The 18,070-nt window shown below is 51.9% G+C and overlaps 1 protein-coding gene across 3 annotated transcripts in view; it reads right to left on the reverse strand.

Moving 5' to 3' along the window:
• Window positions 1-18,070, reverse strand: part of Casz1 (castor zinc finger 1) — a 146,452-nt gene that overhangs the window by 95,076 nt on the left and 33,306 nt on the right. The gene's annotated exons all lie outside the window — the stretch shown is intronic.

Raw genomic sequence — 18,070 nt, forward strand, 5'->3', positions numbered from 1 at the left:
AAACAAAACAAACAAACAAAAAACGCCACCTGGGGTAGGCTGAGAGGAAAAAAACCCAAGATGAGGGAAGAGCAGGGCTTGCAGAGGCCGAGGGACCCAGCGGCATGTTGGTGGTAGACACAAGTCCCCCATCCCCACCCCCAGAGACACTGCTGGGACAGGCCAACTTGGGCTCCTGCCTACACTAAGAGGATACAAGGCTGTGGTAACAAGAGCCAGGGCTTTCCAGTCCCTTAACTCCACAGTGAAGCAGCTCCCGACAGGCAGAGCCTTGACCCAGCAAGATCAAGACACAAGGGTTGTGGGTGCAAGGAAAGGATCAAGTCTAAATCCCAGAGGGAGAGGGAGGCAGGCCTGTGCCTTTAAAAGAATTTTCATTTAAAGGCTCTTCTCTCTTCCACCATTTCAGTGATCTATATGCAAATATGCTAATGCATGCAAATTAAGACACCACTTTTAGTCCCAATTTAATAGAAAGCATTAAAATACCATTTTTTTTTCCAAAAAACTCCATATGCATGAAGGAAGGTTTTTTTTTTTTTTACTTTTTTTCTTTTTTCTTTTTTTTTTTTTTTTTTTTTTTACTTTTCGTTAAAGTCACATTCCGGCAGCAATTTTATGCTGTCAAAATGTTCTCAACAAGGGGAGATTTGACTGGCTTCTCGGGGAGCCAGTAACAGGAAGCTTGGGTGCTCACTCTTTCTTTCTTTCTTTCTTTCTTTCTTTCTTTCTTTCTTTCTTTCTTTCTTTCTTTCTTCTTCCCTCCCTCCCTTCCCTTCTTTCTTTTTTAGTTTTATATAGGATTTGAAGGCAGAGAAGGAACGTGAGGCCGGAAGACAACAATGAACAAGTCACTCAGGTGTGTCTTGGAAGGTCTTCCAGGCCAGGGGCCAGTGTCTTGGACTCATGAAACTTACAGGCAAGGGAGAGCAGCAGCATGGAGGAGTTCGGGTCACCCCTGTTCTCTGTGCAGGGGCACAGGTGGAGCTTGTGAGGGACACTGTGTCTCACTGCCAGGGACATCTTCCATGGGCTTCGGGCTGCTGGCCATGAACGTATGGGACCCTTTGGAGAGGGCGCAGAGGACACCAGAGGCCGGGAAGAGCCTGGAGTGTGTGGCACGTGCTGGCAGCACGGCACAGCAGCCCCAGCTGCGCCTTAGGGCTATTTTCGCTATCTACAGTTCTGTAATTAAGTGCAGTGTCTCCCACTAGGGTCAGCAGATCGGTCCCAGAGCCTCCTCAGAAGGCCACCCTGGCTACACAGCCTTTCTGTGACTTCTTAGCTTTGATCTAAAGGATCCTCATCAGAATAGTCGCCTACCAGCCCTTGCAGTGTCCTAGGCTGCAGCTTGGCCCAACAATCCTGGACAGAGTGGAGCTAAGTTATTCTGGAAGGCACAGCAATCCATCTCTGTTTCTCTGGGCATCCTTCTGAGGTCAGATTCCTTCTGGAGCACTGACCACCCTGGCATATGTATTTGGCCGACTCCTCCATGGTTCCTAGCCTTTCCTTCCTGGGTTAAGCCACTGCAGACCTCTGAGGACCACATAGTGTTCTGATCTCCTGAGAGGGAGTGGGGGCACAGAAAGAACCTGAAGATAAGGTGTCAGTTCTATATCACAACTCCCTGAGTTCGTCTTCACTTTGAGGATGTGGTGGACACTGACTTCTCCCATCTGCCTGCCCAGCACCAGCTGTGATGGCTGCCATGTGGGAGTTCAAAGAATCCTTCCCTCGGTGACCCTAAAGTAACCCTGTGTCACCAACCAGGAAAGTGAGACTCAGAGAGGTGAGCCACTTGCCCTATGCCTCACCGTGGATCAAGTGACAATGAGCCCCACGTCTTCTCCATTGCCAGAACCGACTGGATGTCTGAGAGTCGGCCTTGCTCTACCCATCTCAGCTAAGAACCTAAGCCGGGCGGTGGTGGCACACACCTTTGATTCCAGCACTAGGGAGGCAGAGGCAGGCTGATCTCTGTGAGTTCAAGGCCAGCCTGCTCCACAGAGAAGGTTTCGTGACAGCCAGGGCTACACAAAACAAACAAACAAAACCTAGCTTTAAAAAAAAAAAAAAGCTGGCCCCACTCCAGCTATCTGACCCACCCAGAGACTGCTCCCCTTCCACAGAATGGGAGAGAAAAATCCCAGTCATCCATAGTATCTTCTGGCTCCATCTGTTTACCACTGCAGAACAGATGGGGGAGAAGATAGTGTGGGGGCAGGTTCTCCCCAGGCCAGGGCAGTGATGCAAACTGCCTCCCTGGGGCCTCACTGCTCACCGTGGAGAACTGAAGGCTGTGAGCCAGGAGGCCCGACAGTGCTCAGGAAGGGAAGGAGGAGAGAAGGAAGGAGGGGAGGAGGGAGGAGGGAGAGAAGGGAGGAAGGAGAGAAAGGAGGAAGGATAGAAGGGAGGAAGGAAGGAGGGAGAGAGGGAGGAAAGGGGAAAGGGAGGAGGGGGCAAAAGGAGGAGGGAAAGAAGAGAGGAAGAGAGAAGGGGAGGAGGGGAAAAAGGTCTACAAACAGGAGGCTGAGAAACTGAAAGCCAGTGAAGGTTCTTAATGAAAATCATAAAAATGCTTAGATTAGGCTTTTTAGACCTAATAAGAATAGAAGCCCCATTCTAGGAAACTATTTGAAGAAGGAGGGGGCAGGAAAGATCAAAACCAAAGCAATGAATTCACTAGTGTTGTCCAGGACTGGGTTCACAGGAACAGGTAACAGACACCAAATGCCTGGGACCCCTCACATAGGTTCTGGGCCAGAGCTCGGGCCTGAGGTACGGAGGAAGACAGGCTGTAGACAGCTATCTCTAGCACAAATGGAGAAGTGGGAAAGGAGAGGAGAGGAGAGCCGGCTGGCATGACGGGACCCGTCGAGCAGAGCTCAAGCTGGGAAAAAAAAAAGAGATTTAGATATTTACGGGAAATACATTTGTTGGTGCCAAACCTCTGGTTTTATTGTTAGGAGGGAAAAAAAGAAAGACACAAACTCAACCACCGAAACTCACTCTTAGCTGAGAATCCACACAGAGGGAAACGATTTCCCCATCAAACCAGTTTTATTGGATATAAATATCTAATTATTCGTACCAGGACCTGGAATACCAGACATTTTGCAGTTTTTATAACAGGTGTAGGAGTCTTTACAAACGACTTTTATATATATATTATATATATAATCTTTTATAGCTATGTATTAACAAACCTGATTTAAATTTCATCTGAATTATATTTTGCTTACTGTGCAATTTTGTTTGTTTGGTTGGTTGGTTAGTTGGTTGTTTTTTCCCAAAACCCAGAAAAGCACTAAAATGTTCTGTTACTGTTTGTAGGCACCCTTTCTTGGGGCGGAGGGTTATCTTCTGAGAAAACCCCGGAAGGTACAGGATTAAGGGTCTCCCTCACTGCCCTGTGGTGGCATCTGTACCAGCCCCTCCCTACTAACCCTTTATAACTACAGGGCCCACAGTTCCAAGTCAATACTTCAGCTCGGACACAAACGCTACGTTCCAAACAGACAAACATAAGTATTGACTTTTCAAACAGAGAGCCCGCGATTACACTTCCCACAATGCCAGTGTCAGCTTTTAACAAAGCAAGAAGCAAGGATGAGGATGGGGAGCCACAGCTGAGAGAGAGGGGCGGGAAGGCAGGAGGGGAAGGCCACAGGAGAAGTGGGCTTGCAGGGAACTACGTGGTCCAAGCTGTCATCCGGGGCCTGTCTTCATCTAGAATTAATACACCGAAGTTCTTTTGTTTCTCTCTAAATGGTTTGGAAGAGACAGTGACTTCCGACCCTGTCACCAGCTTTGAAGCTGCACCTGGTCCCCAGCTCCATAGAGTAGACAGGCAGCCTGCTCCAGGCATGCCTGAGCCCATGATGTCCCCAACCCTGATCCAGTCTCCCACCACTTCTTGAGGTACATTCTCCTAACTTGTAGAAAATGAAGTTGAAACTCTCATCTCCAGGCTTGCCTTTGTAAAGGCTGAGAAAAGCTGCAGAGAAACGGGTGAACCCTGGCTAGGCAACAGAGGGAAAGGCTGAGCCATAAAACTGAGATCTCAGGGGCTTCTAAGCAAGATATCCAGTTGACAGTCTCAATGAGGGGCCGAGAGAACACACAGTAAGTGCGACAGAGGCCAAGGTCCCCAAACAGGAGCCCCTAAAGCTCCTGGAGTGCATTGAGCCCCAGGGACAGTAAGAGCCTGATATACACCAGAGGATCCCAGGGGACACTGGGAGCAGACTGGGTCAAGGGAAACTATTCCTTGAAGCTCAAGGGCCAAGTGAGCCATTTGACTTTGACTGATATTTAGGGAGACTTTGGCCAGGGGCTGGCTGTCCCCTGGCAGTAAGAAACTGTGCATCCGAGTGGCCCACTCAGCTTCATTGATTCAGAGAAAGTCTCTAGGTTAAGGGGAGCCTCGAGCCTCACTGGAGCCCCTCCAAAGAATGCCCACCATCCTCCACTCGGAGTCCCGGGCTCAGGGGGATGGGCTGGGGCCGGGGGAGCTGAGAACAAACAGCAACCACAGGAAGAGAGTTGGGCATTTCAATTATTCATATGCCAGATGGATTCTTTTCCTGCCTTTTTTTTCTATAAAAATGAGAAGGGAGGGAGCAGGTCTCACAACAGTCCCTGGAATGGGGACAGAAGGGGTAGGGGACACTAAAATAGAAGTCAAGTCCTCTCTATGTCCCTCCTGAGCCCTGGAGATCTCCAACACTCCCAACAGCACGGCAGGAGGGACCCAGTGTTTTCTCTGTCAGGGACCAGAGCTGCCCTTTAGGTTCCCCACAAGCAGAGGGAGAGAGCGAGAGAGGAGCTGAGAGCTTAGGGTGGGGGGGAGAGGCAGGCAGAAGAGGGTTCTGACCTTCTGTGAAGGATATAAAAAATCCAGGCGCCTCAGGGGACACCCAACTATCTAGCATATTGCTGTTAAAATGTCTGCAAAATTTAATACACTTGGCATACCATCTAATCAGTCCTTGGAAACGCGGCACTCTCGTCCTCTAGGAGTCTAACTGCCTCAGACCTTAGATCTGGGGGACTCCCACTCCCACCCTGTCCCCAAAATAAGACGAAGTTGTTCCCACCTCATAAAAACAGCTACTCTGGCTTTTAGAGCATATTCCATCCCTACTCATGTCCAAGGCCCAGAATTTAGAGGGATTTTTATTTTGAATGGGAAGCAGACATATCAGAGAAAATCAAGGTAGAGTCCTGGGTCAGGTCTCTGGCATCCAGATTTCTTAGACTATGGGCGGGTATGACAAGGGAGCATGCTTCATTCTGTCCAGGGAAGCCAACAAGAGCCATCCATCCTGACAGCTCTTATTTAAGCAGCTGCTTGGCACACAGGCGAGCCATATCCTCCTGGGTGGATGTGTACACCTATCCACTGCCTACCTCCCCTGAACTCCAGGACATAACTTACCAGACTCGGGCACAGGCCCAGCCCCATGCCCCATCCATCCACCCACCTACCCATCCATCCATTTATCTGCCCACCCATCTAGCCATCCACCCACTTACCCATCCACCCATCTACCCATCCATCTATCCATCCATCCATCCATCCATCCATCCATCCATCCACCCACCCACCCATCCATCCACACATCCACCCATCCATCCATCCGTCCATCTGTCCATTCATTCATCCATCCATCCATCCATCCACCCACCTATCGATCCATCCACCCATCCATCCACCCATCCATCCACCCATCCATCCACCCATCCATCCACCCATCCATCTATCCATCCATCTATCCATCCATATATCCATCCATCCACCCACCACCCACCCACACATCCACCCACCCATCCATCCACCCACCCTTCCACCCACCACTCTATAAGATCCAGATACTCCAACTTTCTAAAAGTCATCTAAGAAGTTTCTAGATTTATTCAAAGAATGAGCTGCCTAACCTTCAACCTGCAATACAGCAATCAGAGCCTACTATGACCTGGATATTTTTGGCAGGTCACCACTTGCTTTGGATTAACAGAAAGAAACCTCACATAGCTGCTTGATGGGGCTAGGAAACTGACTCCCCAAAGCTGTCCCCTTCACCCTAAGAAAACAGAGTTCTTTTCCAATCTTTTGCCCATTTCTGATTTCCTCGTCTCTGGCTGACCTAAAGCTTCAGGCCTGGGTTTGGATCCCAAGGCTCTGCCCCTCTGAGCAAATGACAACAGAAAAGTCACTAATTATCCCTGGCTTATGGGGCCTGGCTATGACGTGGGGTGACTGCACCTGTTCACACAATGGCAAATCGAGGAGGAAAGGGGTGAAAAGCGGTGGAAACTCGACCACGTGTTGCTCAAGAGGCGGAGTGAGGCTGGATGGTATGGGGCTGGTGCCGGTGGCTTCCTCCCACCCCGCTGAGCTGTAGCAAGACATATGCTTACAAAGAGAAGAGAAGCCTCGGGCATGCCCACCCCTGCCCCGCTCACCAGTGAAGAAACTGGGGCAGAGTCAACCGAGAGTTCCCTGAGGCAGAGAAAGGCTTAGGACATGCTGTTCCCACTGTCCAGGCCTCGGCCTCGGCCAAGGGACAGGAGATGGGGATAGGTGACAAGAAGGCAGGAACTGAAAAGGGACAGTGGGGAAGGTGTCAGGAGCTCTGTCATTCACACACACACACATACACACACACACACACACACACACACACACACACGTGCACGCGCGCACACACACTAACCATGCACACACACACTAAACACATACACACATATACACTAATATACATACTAACATATGCATACACACACTAATACACACATACACTAATACATGTATACAAGCATGTATGCATACACACACTAACCATGCACACACTAACATATGCACACACACTATTATAACACACTAACACATGAGCACACACTAATACACACACTAAAATTGCACACACACTAATACACAACACATTAACACATGCACATACACATTAATACACACACACTAATGCACACACTAACACATGCGCGCGTACACTAATACACATACTAACACATGTACACACACATTAATATGCACACTAACACTGAACACACTAATACACATACTAACATATGCACACACGCACTAATACACACACATGCACACACATACAGTAACACGTGCACACACTAACACATGCACACACATACACACACGAATACATGCAATGAAATTAAAGTGAGAACTTAGCCAATAAGAAAAATCCTATCCCTGTTCCATCGAAACTTATTTTAGGGCAGAAGGTAATTGCCAAAGCTTCAAATAAAAAGCCAACCACAGGCTGTAAATGGCTCCAAGTCTTTAATTAGACCCCAAGGAAAAAAGAAAACAGTTGCAAAAAGAAACTGAAAGTTAAGAGAAGCTTCCAGAAAGGAAGACACAGGACCCCTGCTGCCTTCCCCATCCCAAAGGCCTTCACGGTGCCTGCTTTACCTGCGGCTGAAGCACATTCAACAGGCAGGTTGGCAGTGCCTGGTTTTGGAGCCAGATATGGAGTCAAAATTGTCTTGGACCCCAAGAGAGTGCCAGTTCTGTCTTAGGACCTCTTCTGGGGTCTGCCTATCTACACCCCAGTCTACCAAAGTTGACCTCTTATTGGAAAACCTAAGCCTCAGGGGAAAGTGAGGTGTTTCTATTACGCTTGGACATGACGGAGTAAGAAAAGGTATGGCGTGGCCTTGACTCACTTGAAGGCCCATGTAGCAAAGCCACAGAGCCAGCTCCTGGGCCGCGGAGCCCGTTATCCACAGTGTTGTCTCTCAGTCCCGGGGTCTCTCTTCCTCGCTGTAAGGATAGCTCTTTCTGTTAAGTCACTATGACTGAGTGGCCCTGGGGAGCCACAGATGGAAATAGGTAACCCCTGCCTTTTCCTGTAGGACCCCCACCCGCCTCCAGCAGATATAAATGTTCAGCAATCCTTAAGGTAATGGCATGGCAGGGAGGCCACCTGTAGGTTATGCCATTTCACTGAAACAAGGCAACTTCACACCTAACACCCCACCTCTAAATCCCTGCTCAGTCCCTGTCCTTGGAAAACACAGGAGGCCTACACTGAAGGAGGAGCTGAGGGAGAGCGGAAGCTGCCCTTGGGAAGGCAATGCTGCAGAGGGAGGAGGGGAATGAGTGTTCTGGTCTCTCATATAAGTTGCTGCAACTCAGGGGGGTGAGCCAACTAACTCCACAGCTGGGGGACTGTATGGGCTAGTCTTGTATCCACCATAGCCCAGGCCTGGGTGTTGTGGAGTTGAATGATGGTGAGGTGGGCCCGGAGACAGAGGCAGATAAGGAGGAGGCCTTACGGAGGTCAGGGCAGCAACCACTCCTTGTTCGGTGTCTTGTGAGGGTGAAGCCCTGTGCCACAGGGGCTCAGAGAACACATTCTGCGGCTATGCCACACGTGTGCCCATTCCACAGAAAATGTGCCCATTCCACAGAGAAGGACAACAGAGCCCAGTGTGGCGAAGGGACAGTCACACATCGGCCTGCATTACAACGCAGGGTGGCCAATCCTCAAACGATTGTCCCCTTTATCCGTGACCACTAGTGGTTCCTGTCCCGGGTTCTCTGATGGTGTCTAGAATGTAGGTGCCTGGCTCAGCTGAAGCTGAACATAGTGAGAGGACTTTGTTGTGCCGCTCACCAAGCCACTAAGCCGTGCTGCGACAGCCACGACCCTCATAGCCATGACTTAACAGGAGAAGCGGGTGAACCGCATCTCCCAAGTGGCAGCGGTGGCGGGGTCCTTGCCTACTCCCACCTGTCACTCCCTGGGCATAGAGGTGGGAAGTGAGAACCTCTGTGACTGGAAGCCTCATGGCTATTGCTTCCTTCTTTCCCTGCTCAAGAAGGAGATGGGAGTCAGGCCCCTGGCAGAGCAGATGTCTGGCTTATTAGCATATGCCTGTCTTCCCTGACTGTTCACTGGATGGAACCAGATGCAGGCAGGGATGTGACCTCTACTCTTATCCTCTGGGTGGGAGCATGTGTTTCTGGTGTAGGGCTGAGAGGTTCTCGGGGTGGGGGTGGGGGGTCTCTAAGTTCTTTTCTTTCAGTTGATTTTGCCAGGAGGCTGGAGTCTGTGTGTGTGTGTGAGGGGTCTGCCCCTGCTGTTCAGAGATGTTAAGAAGGACCCTACACTCATGGTTTGCTACCTTAAACCCCAAACAAAGGAGGCCTAGCTGGTCCTCCCTCCAGGAAGGCGCTTGTGGACATGACATGGCACCGACTTGCAGGAGAATGCTGACCTGCCCTCGAGGCACCCCAGCCTTTCTGCAGGTATATGTCCCTACACAAGAGTGCCACACTAACAGAGCAGCAGGGTCCCAGAGGCAGGGAGCTCAGGAAAGGTAAAATTACACAAAGACAGGGGCCTTAGTTAAGAGAGAGAAGTCCTGGCATCGGTAAGGTTTGGGAGCCAGGAATGGCCCCTCCATAACAAGTCTTTTCTCTGGAGAGGGTGGACCAAACAAGGACCCCCACAGCTGTGTGATATGAGCCTCAGCTGGTGACGTCACTGTGCTACTCTGGGCACCATTCCATTTTTGTTTGTCATTTTTATTATTTTGAGACGGTCTCCGGTATCCTGGGCTGGTCTCGAACTTGCTATGCAGCAGAGGATGACCTTGAACTTAGAATCCACCTGCCTCTACCTCTCAAGGGCTGGGATGGCAGCCATGCACTACACTTGGTTCCAAGTTGCTGGGAACCGAACCCAGAACTTCATGCACGCTAGGCAATCACTTCCGCCACGGAGCCAGCTCCGATTGGCAAAGCATGCTATTTTTTCTCGCTGTAAACTGGAGCTGAATGGGATGCCCCCTGGCATGATGGGAGTTGCCACACATGCTCAGTAAGAGGTCTGCTCAGTGTGCAGACTGTGCTAGTTGGGCCGATACCGCTGGGGCAGCTGCTGTTCTCACAGGCGTCAGGCTTCTAAACACTCTACAGAAGATTGTCCCTCGCATTGGGTTTTCGGGAAATGAGGGGCGACTGGTTAGTAGCCTAGAGAGCTACCTTTTCTAAACTCTTTATCCCTCAAATCGAAATGAGTGAGAAGGGCAGGGGAGATTTGATTGGAAACTGTGTCTGGACAGTCTATGTGAACCCCAGTGACCTAGAGCTGGCCTGCAAGGACTCTGAGACACATGGACCTGAGCATAACCAGATGGAAGGTGGTCATGTGACTGGACCTTCCTGGCCCCATCTTTCGGAGAATGATCTTTGGGGTGAAGCCTATTTATCTAGGGCAGCAAGGGTTAACACTGGGGTTGGCAGAGGCCAGGCAGCACGGAGCACTCCCTGTTTATTAATAAGCTATTTATCACCAGCTTTTCTTTTAATGCCATTTGGGCTTAATGTCGTTAATGAAATATAAATACCCACGCTAACGATGTCGGTCAGAGGCAGCACGGGCAGCAGACGGCTCAAGAACCAGGGCCAAACCGCTGGGCACGCTGGGGAAGAGGCTGAGAGCTCGGGAAGCGGAAGAGGTTCCCACCAGCTCAGCACCCCCTCCTCCCCCCAACCCCTTCTGCTCCCACCGCAAGACTCTGAAGCTGGTGGTGCCTGCCGGGAAAGGCTGGGAGGAGGCGGCCCAGGGGGCTGGAGAGAGAAACCCTTCGAGGGTGAGGATGGTGTTAACTCCTACAGCCCAGAGCCCAGCCCAGAGAGCTCCCACCTCGGGCACTGCCCTCCTGGCATCGGGCCCCTTGGCTGCTGGAAGCTGGACTCCCACCAGCTGGCGGCTGGCCCTTCTTACTACACTGGGCTCCCTGACCACGGGGAACAGAGCCAGGGTGACAGAGGTCACAAGAGGGAGCAGTTAGGATCCCATCGAGTCTTCCAATAAAGATTTTCAATTCTGGCACCCAGAATGACATTCTAGGCAGCCCAGCTCTCTAGATGGTCTGCCCTTCCCAAAGCTGGTATAAGGCTGCTCTAGGGCCTTGGGAATGGGTATCCAGAGGCCCGAAGATGATTATCAATGCTCACAGGCCTTGGAACATGGAGGAAGCCTTACAGAGCTGGCTTTTGTCCCTAACTTAGTCTAGCCTCTCCTCCATACTTAGCCATGTTTGCCCACCTCTCTTTGGGCTCAAAACAGAGCCCATGGCATCAATACAATACAGGAACCTCAGGCCTACCCTCAGAAGTCTGAAGCCTGCCCCTGAATAACAGTCTCTCCGGGGAGAAGTGGCCACCGGATACTCTCCCCAGCCCAGGGGTCACAGATGCCCCCAAGAGAACCTACTCTCCATGCATCCAAGAAGCACCGGGACCCAAACACAGGATGAGAGACTTGGGCAGGTGGTGACCTTGTGCCTCTAGCCTCCTCTCCCTGGACAAAGGTAGTGGAAGTCACAGTGACTCTGGCCCCACCTGCTTGCAAAATCCTTCCCAGAGAGTGCCATTTCTTTTTGGTGGCACCCTAGGCTTCCCTTATAGCGGGAAGCCCTAGAGCTTCCAGTCCTCTCCAGGCAGGATGTCAGAGGAAAGAAGAGGCCATAGAAACATGAATGTCTACCACACAGTGAACAATTCCAAATATCACACGGAACATACTTGTGCTAAAAACTATCTGCTGTTTATCTGAACTTCAAATTTCACTAGAGCTGTCCTATATCTTAATGGGCTACCTCTGACAACTCATTCCAGGCCACTCGGCAGGGACACCTGACAGGGGGCGATGGGTTCTGGTGGATGGCAGAATGGCAAGGGCAGTGGAGGCCTCCACCCATCTCTGCCCATCTCAGGAGAGCGGACTCCCTTCAAGAGACTCTTTAACTGACTGCCCCAACCCCTTTCGATGGTCATTCCTACACTGCCCTGTACCACTGCTCACCTGTGGTGGGTCCCCTCTGCCTGTACCCCTCAAAGTCACCTCCACGTCCCCAAGGAGTATGGGGCTCGTTTGCCAGGGCTTGGTGGAGCTCAGCTCAGCAGCTAATCCCCTGGGTGTCTCCTGTCAGATTATTAATTAGCTAAAGCGGATCGGTCCTAGAACAACATGCACTCGGGCTTCAGATAGAGCAGGCCAGGAGAGCCGGCCGGGGGGCTGTTTAAAGTGACAAGACCCTGTTTGCAAACTGCTTCCTGGGAGGCTGGAGCTAGGAGGGGACACAGACAGACCCCTTCCCACTCACACCTGCGTCCGCTCCCAGATGAAAGTGTGTGCTGGGTGAGAGGTTCGTTTCCCAGGGGACCCATGAGAGAAGGAGGAGTCGGAGCTTGCGTCTTAATAAAGAGCCGGCGTCTAATCAGAGCCTGTCCTTCAGAATGCTTCAGAAAGAGTCCAGTTTCACTCGGGAAACCGAGAACGAAACAGAGCTCTCACTACCGCCTACAAAGTAAAACGTAGACTCTTCATGCAGGCTAGGTGCACAGGCCTCCGACCGTCCTCCAACAGGCCGAGTGGGGACAGGCTCTCCCCTCAGGGACCTCAGAGTTACTGTTCCTGCTGACAGAACGGCTCTTCCCCCAGATATTAATTAGCATGGATGGCTTCCTCACCTCCTTTCTGTCTCTATCTCAGTGACCCTTTCTCCAGAAGCCACACCTAAAGGGACACACCAGCCACCTCCCCCACCCCCTTTCTTCCAGCCTCCAAGGCAACTTTGGTTTTCCCTTTAGCCTTTGTTGCTGCTGCCGCAGCCGACATCCGTTTGCTTCCTCTACCTCCTGATCCTTTGTTTCCCTCCACCAAACGCAAGTTTCAAGAGGACAGGAACTCTTGACCCCTTTGTTCACGTCCTTAACCAGGGGTCTGAACTATGGCTAAGCAAGAATAAATAGATGAATGAAAAGAGGAGCGTGAGCAAAGGTCAGAGGTCAGGACTGTCTCTTTGGCACCGACTTCCTCCTGGTGACTTTCTCTGATCTCACCTGTAATGGATTCCACTACAGCCTTGTTTCTAGGCCCTTTTCACTCACGTGCACTCCAGATCTTGGTCTCCTGACCTATGCCATGGAGGACTGATCCCTTCTGGGCTGGGACTGCTCCTCTCTGCCCAGGGAGTAGGGCAGGGTGGGCCACTGGTGACGAGAGGCAACATCCAGACTCGTAGCTGCGGCCGCCCGGGCCCAGCTCAGCTGCTAGCAAACTCCTGGGCTCGGACTGTTTCGACTTGAGTCGGTAAAGCTGAAATACTAAGTCACAACGGCCCGAAACTTCATTACCAGCTCTCAATACAGATTACTAAGGGGGAAAAAGTTGCTTTTAATTGCTTTTCCCGATTAGCATTTCTGGAGAAGGTAATGTGTACTCTCCCCCAATCACCCACCTTGGACTACCATCTGTTCCCAACCCTAGGCTGCAAGGCTAAGGTCAGAAGAGAACTCCCATCCCTGAAGGAGTCCAAGGAAGCAAACCGAAAAGAACAGTGAGTGGAGACCTCTACTAAGCCTTATGGGAGCAAACAGGATGTGAACTGTGGGCAGCTGACCAAGGACCTGGAAGATGGGTTATAAGTGCCCGGATGGAGCCTCCAGTTGGTACCCACACCCCCATACTTAAGAACTTTTGCCCACACCGGGGCTATTCCTGCATAGATTCCAAAATAAAATAGGACAAGGGGCCAGCATGATGTCATGTCTGTGATCCGAGACACTGGAAGTTGAGAGGTACGAAGATGTCAAGCTGGAGGCCAGCCTGGGCTGTATAATGAGACCCTATCTCAAAAAAGACGAAAAAGGGGGCTAGAAAGATAACACAGCAGGTAAAGGGGCTTAAAGTCAAGCCCGATGACCCGAGTTCGATCCCTGGGACCCACACAGGGGGAGAAGACTCGCTCCTGCATACTATTCTCATTCCGGCAGGCGTGCTCATGCGTGTCCACGCATGCGCGCGCGCACGCATGCACACACACACACACACACACACACACACATTCACTCATAAACAAATGCAAAGTGAGAGGAAGCTGGTAGAACAGAACAGGAGAGCCTTGAAGGTCTAAAGGAAAAAGGATGAATTCACGGGCTGGCCTCAGACTCTTCTCATATGTAACACCCAGGGCATTGCTTCATGGTAGTACTGACATGTCACTGTACACACTCAGAAGCCTCAGGACCATAGTGAGGCAGAGTGTCAATTTCCTGACGGTCATTTTACCTTAGAAGCACCATGTCATTAAGGGAACCACCCTCCAGGGTATTCCTAAGCAGGGCAGGGACTGCCAGTCTGCCATCATTTCCCCCTTGGACCCGTGCTCAACGGGATCCAGAGAGTCTCCACTGGAAGGCAGAAGACACAGGGAAACTGAGGCAGAGGGCTGTCTGTGAGTAGCTGCATCACCAGAGAGCATTCTTATCCAGAATGGACACAGAAAGACCAGTGACTTTTCCCCGATCATCTGCCCGTCACACACCCACTCACACCAAGGGGATCCCCCAGACCACCACAAAACCCAGGCGGCTGTGGAGACACAGGCTACCCTACTTCCCTTCCCCGGCACTTCCCTCTCCAACCCCACCCTTCTGCATCCCGCACTGCGGCGGCCGCACGCTCTAGAGCTGCCAGCCTCCCATCAGACCAAAGCCCCGGAGGATGCCATTAGAACTGTCCAGTCCAGTTAGAAGTGAAGGTCACGGATCTAGTGCAGACCATGGAGGCAGGAGGCAGAGGAACCTCCCACTCATGCAGAGACACAGGCCTGCCCACCCAGATACACCCTCCTCCAAGGCAAGCAGACGCACCCAGAATGACTAGCTGATGCCCTGCTCCGCTCTGAGTCAGACAGAAGCACCAGCTGTGGGCCTGGGATATCCCCAACAGCCCCTGCGGGCACCAGCCTGCCCTTCTGCTCATTCCCTCGCTCTCCCTGGAGGTCAGGCCTCCAGAGCTTCCTGGAGGGCTGAGCTGCTGTGCCACATATTGCTTCCCACTTGGGACACCCCCTATGCCCCCCGCAAGATGTCACCAGCCTGCCCTTTCTGCCACTCCCCCTGGAGGTGAAGCCTCCGGAGCCTTCCTGAGGACTGAGCTGGCCCATATGTCTGGGGATACGTTGCCAGCACCAGTTAAGTGCTCATGGGGCCCGGCAGCCAGCAGTGACAGCTTTCCACTCATGCCAGCCAGACCTCTGGCTTGTTACTGGGCTACAGGGCAGCATCCAGAGACGCACAGACAGAACCTGACAGGACGTCGGGGATGGCCTCATCATTACAGCAGCCCAGCCAGGAGAGCCGTCGCCAACCTGGCCCACGCAGGTAATTCCAGGATACAGGGGAGGAAAGTCTTGCGTCAGAGGTCCCAGAAACAGGGACAGGGTCTGGGTTCAAGTCTCCCAGGATGCCTACAGCAATTCACACCTTTGTATGGGGAAAGGATGTTAGGATCTCTGCCAGGGAGCCGGGTGGAGGCTAAGCTGGCCTGGTATATATGACAGTCTTAGCTAACCTATTTTTTAGCCCTTAGCTGTACAACGAGGAAAGGGCAGAAGGTCAACTCTGGGGGACACAGGGCACATTTAAAGCCACAGGGATGGAAACCCAAAGGACACTCAAGCTCTTCACGGAACCCAGGGTGGAAAGGTCCAAACTGACTATGCGGTGCAGCCTCAGAGCAGAAGGACAGTGGCGGCAGCATTCCCGACAGGCAGCGCAACTTCAAGGTGGCGCTTCCACTGAGATCTGTGGGACACGGGAGAGAGAGGAGGCACAGGTGCACAGGGGGTGGAGAGGGAGCCTCAGAATGTTCCAGGCATCCAGGGGACTTTCCTTGCTCCTCCTGTCCCACACACAGATAAGCCTCTGAGTACACACAGATTCTGCTCCTCATTCCAGCCGCCATTTTCCTGCTCCAGCGGCTGGGCTGCTGCTCCCGACTCATGGCATCTTCCCTCGCCGCCCCCGTGATGTATAGTCCCTGGGACACCCTCAGCTGTCTTTGAAAGTAAGTCAGATGGCCGTATCTCCCCAGGGACACCCCACCACCTGTCCCCTGGCACACAGAACACCACACATCCTGGCCCTCCCCATCTACCCAGCCACATGGCCTAGTCACCAAATGGAGTTAGTTACTCCCAGCCGAGGACCTTGAAATCACCTGCGGTCTCTTTCTGGAATATCTCCCTGCCTGCTCTTCAGGTAGCTGTCTGTATCACGTCTTTAATCTCTGCTGTCACTTCCTCAGAGTCTGGCCCCGAGCACCCCACCCTACCATGCGCTCGCTCTCTTCTCATAACCTCACCCTATTTCCACTTAGCCCAAGGTCCGCCATGTTTGTTTTTCTGCATCTGTTCATTGTCACTCTGACAGCAGGGACTTCCCGCACATTCAACCCGATCTTCTGCAGAACCTTCAGAATGGGGGAAAATTTAAACCCGAACCTGATGGCGGTCTGTGGACCACAGAAAGCACAGACTTCTACCCAGCATACACCCTGGTGAGGCATCTCTGCCATGACGGACCCCAGTCCGTGGTCAAGGTCATCACTGGAAAGGATTGAGTCAGTGAGCAGGGACCCGTGCTTGACATCCCCTCTCTGAGCCTTCTGAGTTCCCAAGCTTCATTATCAAAGCCGGAGACAGCCGATGCCAGGATGTGGGAGTCCCACTGGACCTGTTGGGCCCATACACTGTGCTGGGTTGCAAATCCCAGCTGGCATGGCCCCTGGGAGTCAACTGTGAGTGGAAACTTCAGAAAGGGAAAAATTAATGGGCATGTTTTGCCCGGAGAAAGAAGAAAACAAAAAGAAGAGAACCGACTCGCATTGGCCCTAACGGGGGCTCTGCAGGTAGCTTAGCAGCCACTCAGTAGCAGGACACTGGAAAACCTTGCGGTGGGGCTTCAATCCTCCCAGGAAGCAGAGGCAGGCCCAGAGATCCTCCGAAGGCCATGGAGTCCACAGGCAGGGCTGGAGAAACGGCTCAGCAGCTAAGAGCACTTGTTGCTCTTGCAGAGGACCACACAGGCTTGATTCCCAGTACCCACATAGCAGTTTACAGTCACCTGTAACTCCAGTCACAGGGCATCCGACCCTCTCTGACTTAAGTGGGCACCAGGCACCCACATGGTGCATAGACATACAGGCAGGCACACACCCATACATATAAAATAAAATTTTAAAATTAATCTTTTTTTTTTTTTAAATAAAGAAAGTCAAGATGCTAGCACCAGACCCAAAGGAGACTCTGGAGCAGTGTACTTGCCACACTGCCTTTCTCAGGCAATAGTCTAAACATCCCTACGCTACTCAGGGGCAAGAGAACAGCGGCAACACACCTTGAGTACCGACGGACTGAATCCTGGAGCATGATTGCACTAAACACCAGGAAGAAGAGTCCCCACCACTTTAGCAACCAAACGCTACATCTGCATCTGATTTGCAAGTTCCTGGGTTACATTCAGGGTTTCTGCTAGTCCCCAAGGAATGACAGCCTGACATGAAGCAGGCTTGTAGCTCTGGGGACCTTGCAAACCCCAGCGAACACCAAGGTACCCAGCTCTCCAAGTGCTTCCTAACCTCCGGTTTAAAATCCAGACCACAGAGGGAGAGGCGGGACCCTGTACCCTACTCAGAGTGCCCATGGGGAAGGAGAACACAGGCGGGGACGCCAGGAATGCTCACCCTAGTGTGGTACACACAGGATGAGTGGCCCCCAGTCTTGCTCTTCCCAGTCAGTCTTGATCCCCTCTACCCCAGACTATGCCCATCAGTTGTATGAACACCCAGACACCGCTGAACTGGTTCTCTTGAGAATGCTGCTAACGACCAACATGCCCCGAGAAACTTCTGTGTTCAATACCCGCAGGCAAATATCTGTGTGTATGACTACAGATCTCTTTGTGATTTGCCATAGGCAAGGCACTCTTTTCGTGCCCTGATCAAAGATACTCACTAAGGAAGGTCTAGCCTGGGCTGGAGATAGCCTTGATGGGTCATTCCCAGGCTAAGCTCCTCTCACAAACAAACTCAGGGCAGAGCAGCCTGTGAGACTGCCTTTGCTCATGACAGCCAGTGTGTACACAAAGGCCTGTCGTACCACCGTGAAGTTTAGAGTGACCAATATTTTGATCTTGGAGGGGGTAAGGGTATCTATCACCTGA

Source organism: Myodes glareolus, chromosome 6, assembly GCF_982192425.1.
Source record: "Myodes glareolus chromosome 6, mMyoGla1.1, whole genome shotgun sequence".
NCBI classification, from domain to species: Eukaryota; Metazoa; Chordata; class Mammalia; order Rodentia; family Cricetidae; genus Myodes; species Myodes glareolus.